The sequence below is a fragment of the Sorex fumeus genome, unplaced genomic scaffold (assembly GCF_029834395.1).
Source record: "Sorex fumeus unplaced genomic scaffold, SorFum_2.1 ptg000029l, whole genome shotgun sequence".
Lineage (NCBI taxonomy): Eukaryota > Metazoa > Chordata > Mammalia > Eulipotyphla > Soricidae > Sorex > Sorex fumeus.
Window position 1 is genome coordinate 14,171,029 of NW_026606086.1, and position 6,396 is coordinate 14,177,424.

General features: G+C 39.5%; 1 pseudogene; it reads right to left on the reverse strand.

Moving 5' to 3' along the window:
• Positions 1–4,581: 4,581 nt before the first annotated feature.
• On the reverse strand, positions 4,582–5,793 carry LOC130024650 (olfactory receptor 6C2-like; annotated as a pseudogene).
• Between the last annotated feature and the right edge of the window lie 603 nt (positions 5,794–6,396).

Sequence of the window (6,396 nt, forward strand, 5' to 3'; positions counted from 1 at the left end):
CAATAATGGGCCTCATTTCCTGACCCTGAAAGAGCCTTCCAATATGGAAGCAAGAGGAAGGATGAGCAAGGAGAGTCTAATAAAATCTCAGGGATGAATGAGTCTGCCAAAAAGAAGGACTAAAATGACTGTCTGTACTTTCAGTGGACGTACATTGGCATTGGAAGCATCCCTTGAGGACCTGATGGTGCAAGTGCAGAAGACCAAGTATGACATAATTGGTATGATGGAGATGAGAAAGCATCCATCACATCATGCCTTTTTAGACACTGGAGAACAACTGTTCCCGAAACATGTGACAGTAGAGGCGTCAGTGGTATCTGTGTTCTCATCAACATGAACTTGGCCATTAGCATCAATTCATTGGAATGCATAACAACCCGAATTGGACGCTTACATTTGAATAGTTGTAGCTCTTTGACAGCAGATTCTATCTTCCTTGTCTACGTACCAACATCCAACTATGACGAAGAAGAAATTGAGAAGTTCTACATGGAGCTGGAGAAGTTCTATAAAGACTACACCTTCTACAAGGTCACTGTTGGTGATTTTAATGCCAAAGATAGGACCAAGAAAGTCACCCAAAGAACTCCACATTGGAACCCATGGCCTAGAATGGAATGAACAGGGTGAGAAACTGTCTGAGTTCAACATGTTGACCAAGACCATCCGTTGTAACTCGCAGTTCCAGAAGTCCAAATCTAATCCTTGGACATGGGAGACTCCCAGTTCCACAATGAAATTGACCACATCATAGTCAATCCATAGTTTTGCCTGACTGATGTTGCTATTGTTTTGATGAAATGTATCACCTTGAATTTTGTCCCAAAATTTCAAACAAGATCAGACGACCGTCTCCTTCGTGCAACATTCTTTAAAGAATGGAGAGAAAGGGCTGCAGAGTTTAAGAAGAGAACTCCCAGAACGACCACCAACTGGGAGCTCTTTGGCAATATTCCAGCAATATGGGAAGATGCCATTATTGACAAGATAGACAAGGAATACGATCGACAGGTTCAGCACCTCCATGACTGTGCAAGGAATGCCGAGAGTGGGAAAGCCATAAAAAGACGTCTGTCTTTGGAAACTCTTGAGCATTCGCCAATGTGGTTTGGCGCAAGTCTCAGAAAATCACAAGCTAACATCTGAGCTTGCAATGTTGTGCAGAGAAGCAAGAAAGGAAGACCTGAAAGAGAGAAGAGCAACAGTGCTGGCCAATGTGGCAGAAGCTGGGAAAAGTATTCGAAACCCCCACCTGTCCTTCACCAACTATAAGACCAAGATGACTGCCCTCTGATATCCTGATGGATCTATCACATCTTCCAAAAGGGCAATGGAGAATGTTATCCACAACTGCTACTCAGATCTCTTCTATAGCCACGTCCACCTGCCCACATACCAAATTCTGCAGGATGGATATGTCATCACCAGCATTCTACTTTCCAAAATCCGACATGCCATTTTATCGGTAAAGAAGCATAAAACACCCGATCCAGACAAGGTCAGACCCAAACACCTGAAGAATCTGCTGTCAGTACTCGTCAATACACTGACTCAGCTCTTCACATGCTACTTGTATGAATGCAAGGTTCTGTCCCAGTGGAAAATCAGCAGACCATTCTGTTGTACAAGACGGGAGATATCTGCAATATCAGCAACTATCACCCAATCTGCCTGTTGCCTCTCATCTACAAGTTGTTCAATCAAGTCATCCTGAATAGGATCGGCAGAGCACTAGATGGACGAACATGCGAGTAAGCCAGATTACGCAAAGTATTCAGCACGATAGACCATATCCACACGGTGACTAATCCCATTGAGGTTTCTCAAGAGTTCAAGATTCCATTCTGTTTAATGTTCCTGGATCTAAAGAAGGCCTTTGATTCTGTTGAGACTGAAGCAGTCATCGAAGCCCTAGCCAAACAGGGTGTTCAAACTCAATACATCAGTATCCTCTGAGAGCTCTATTACGAATTCACCACCAGGATCTCACCATTCTACAAGGAAGTGATCATCGACGTAAAGATAGGGATTCAGCAAGGTGATACCATTTCATCAAAACTCTTCAGTGCCACCCTCTAGAACGTCATGCAACAACTGGAATGGGAAGGAATGGGAGTGAAGATAGATGGTCAGCAACTACAACACCTGTGCTTCACTGATGACATCGTTCTAATAACACCAAACATTAGCTAAGCGGCACAAATGCTGGCTGACTTCTACCATGAGTGTGGAAAGGTCAGACTGAAGCTGATCAGGAAGAGATTGTTTATGAGAAATGAACTAGTTCCTGACATTCCATTGTTCTCAGTGGAACGAACATCTGTGAGTGCATCAGTTATGTGTACATGGGTCTAGAATTCAATGTGACGAATGACTTGGTGCCAGAACCTGCACAGAAGGAAGAGAGTGGCGTGGAAAACCTTCAAGAGAATTGAAGAAATTGTTAAGAGGACGAAGAAGCTCCAGCTCCAGGCACATCTTTTTGATTCCACCACTCTTCCTGAACTATCATATGCTCAAATATTGTATTACTGAAACCTATCCCTTAATCAGTGTGCTCTTCTTTCCACCAATGTCTCTAATTAACTCAAGCTGAACAGCCTGCCTCTTTGACAGACACTTTTCTCTTTATCCTTCAGATACCATGGTGTGCAATACTGTTGTGGGAAAGGTATCATGCTATTGTTCCACCTCCTTTCAGCACCCAGTTCTTGTCCAAGTGATCATTTCCCACTATCATTGTAAGAGTGGTCCCTTCTCTTACCTAACCAACACCCCACCATCACCAACTGTGACAAGCTTTTTACTAAGGAGCATTTCTCGGGGCCTTTGCTTCCATTGTCTTTGGGTACTAGTCTCCTACTTTGTTTCTTTACATACAGCAAATGAGTGCAATCATTCTATGTCTGTCCTTCTCCACTCTGGCTCATTTCACTCAGCATGATACTCTCCATGTCCGTACATGTATAAGCAAATTTTCAATTTTTTTCAAATGGCTGCATAGTATTGCATTGTATAGATGTACCATAACTTCTTAATCCACTTGTCTGTTCTTGGGCACTTGAACTGTATCCAGATTTTGGCTTTTCTGAATAGTGCTGTGATAAACATAGGAGTGCAGATGTCTTTTCTGCCTTGTGTATTGGGGTCCTTAAGGTAATGCCTTAGAGCATAAATGCTCTTAATAGCTCATGAGGAAGCCCAGATCCTCTTTTTCAAGTTTTCTTTGACTTGTATAAAACATTTAAAATTCATGTAGTCTTACTGATCTATTTTTGTTTTGTTACATTGTTAGTAAAATCAAATAATTGAAAATGTTTTTCAAATCCAAAGCATTGAGAGTTCTGCCTATGTTGTTTCAATCTATATTAAGTATTCTGGTGAAATCTACAGGTCTTTGATACACATTAACTTTTTGTATAGTGTGAGATACAAGTTTGGACAAACTTGTAGGCTATCGAATTTAGCCTTCCCACAGGGCAGAGTCTGGCAAACTCACCGTGGCGTACCAAATATGCCAAATACCAGTAACAATGATGGGTCTCATTCTCCTTAAGAGCCTTGAATATAGTCTCAGGGTTAGAATGAAAGAGACGTTACTGGGGCCTGCTCGAGGCAATCGACAAATAACAGGATGATGATGATGATAGTGTGAGATACAGTTTAAATCACTTTTTTTTCTAAGGAATTATACAGTTTTCTGTTTTGGAAGAAATACTGCAACTACTATTCTTAATTTCTTAACTTTTAGTTTATAGTCCTAATTCAAAAGTCAGAAGTTTGAGGGTTTCTAGAAATAATTCCCATCTCTTTTAATTACAGAAAAGAGAATATTATGTACTAAGATAAAGTAACAGATATGTGTGTCATTTGAGTCTTTATATGTATGTATATATAGAGAGAGATGCACACATGTACACATATATATATTTATAATTGAATGTATTTGTCTGGAAATTTTGCTCGATTTGCTCAAGCGGTCCCAGTAACGTCTCCATTGGAGACTTTGTTGTTACTGTGTCTGGCATATCGAATAATCTCGGTAGCTTGCCGGGCTCTCCAAGAGGGGCGGAGGAATCGAACTCGGGTTGGCCATGTTGGCTGAGTGCAAGGCAGACGCCCTACCTGCTGTGCTATTTACAATTTAAAATTTCATATATAGCAACAAACACAAGTTTAATTACTTTGAAAATATTTTTTGAAATATATTTTGTAATTTCACAATAAGAAAACACAACATGCATAAGTTTGATTAAAATTAAAGTTTTTATTTTTAAGATGAGATTAGAATGCAAATTTAATCTTGGTTTACAATTAGAGAAATAATACAAAGCATTGAAATGAGCTAAGATATAATCATATATTTGGAAAACTTTCTTTTATTTCACTCTGAGTCATCAAGACCTTTAATTCTTTTTTTTAAAATTGTATTTATTTATTTATGAATCACCGTGAGGTACAGTTATATACTTACAAACTTTCCTGCTTGTATTTCAGACATAAAATATCGAGTACCCATCCCTGTACCAGTGCCCATTGTCCACAAGACCTTTATTTCTTTGAGAGAAAAGATATTCTCTATATAGATTCATTACAAGTTTTCACCACTTGCTTTTTACTTAGGGTATAAATGAATAGATTCAATAAGGGTGAAACAGAACTATTCAGAACTGAAACTACTTTATTTATTGCCAAATCTTCCTATGCAGAGGACTTTACATAAATGAATATACAACTTCCATAGGTGATAAAAACTGCAATCATATGAGATGAGCAAGTAGAAAAGGCTTCTTTTCTTTAATGAACAGAAGGAAATCTCAGAATTGTCCTAATAAAAAAATGTATGTGTAGGAAATAATTACACACACTTGTAATCACAGCCATAATGATAACCATTTGTTCCATTATCTGTGTTTTGGTACATGAGATCTTAAGGAGGGGGCTTGCACCATAGTAAAAAATGATCAACAGCATTGGAGTCACAGAATTCAAGCTCAAGGCCCATGCTGGGAGGTGGGAGAATGACCAACAAGCCTGATACCCAACAGGAAAGGACTAACATGGAGCATACCCGATGACTCATGATGGTCATGTAATGAAGGGGCTTACAGATAGCAACATAGCAGTCAGAGGATATAGCGGCCAGGAGGAAAAACTCTGTTGCTCCAAAGAGAATAACAACAAAAAAAACTGAATTATACAAACAATGTAAGTAATCACATTATTCCCAGTGGATATATTATACAGATATCTCTGAATACAAGCATTGGTAAATGAAACTTCTTGGAATGAGAAATTTCTGAGAAAAAAGTCCATAGGAGTTTTAAGCTGTGATTCCACCAATGTGAGAGTGATAATAATCAGATTCTCTGCTATACTCACCATGCAAGTAATAAATAAAAACATGAAAAGTATGATTTGCTGTTGCAGGTCATCTATTAATCCCAACAAGATAAAAGTTGTTATTGTTGTGCGGTTTCTCATGATTAACTTTTGTTATTACCAAGCAGCATGTGAAAATAAAACTTAAAAAGTCATGTGTAGCTGGAATTTCACATTTTGTGCAAAATATGAATAAAAGTCAAGCTATCTAGTCTACATTTATTCTTTCCTTTCATTACAATAATCAACATTACTATTATTCCCATTCCATATGATTTTATGTATGAGCACCAAATTAGTATTTTAATATTCATATTATCATTATAAATACATGTTAGTATCATTTGTCACCTTACGTTGTGTATTTTCAGAATTCCAGCGGGGCTTTATCTCTCCTGCTGCCCACATTCGGTAGTCTCATTTCGCTTCCCCCACCCTGGATAGGTTGATGGCGATGGGCAGGAGGGAAGGAAGGAACGGGGGCCAGGCTGGTCGGTATCAATTGCAGTTTATTCCAATCTTCACTCCCCTTCTGCTTCTCTCACTCAAGCCTGAGTCCTTCTCACCTCTGACTCTGCCCTCTAAAGCCCAAGCTCGAACTCGAGCCCAAGCCTGAGCCTGATCCTGAGCCTCAGCCTCAGCCCGAGCCTCAGTCCACCTCTGCCTGCGCCTGCACCTTCTCGCTGCCTGCCTCCGATCTTACAGTCTTAGTTTATATAGCAATCATGTAGGGCGGTGACACAAAGGTGGGTTGAATATTAACAAATCAGCTAAGAGAAGTAAGACTACTCCTCGAGGAGATTAACTCAGGGATAAAATCTCATCCAAAGAGATTATTCCAGATTACTAGGAGATCTGCTCAAGGGTGTGTTCTTTCCTCAGCTAGTAATCTACTTAAAGAGTTGCAATAAGTCTACTTCCAATATTTCTAGCAATGTCATTCTGTATGAGCACAGTAAGAGACATAAACTTACAGTTTGGTTCTTCCTGAGGACATCTCACTATATATTC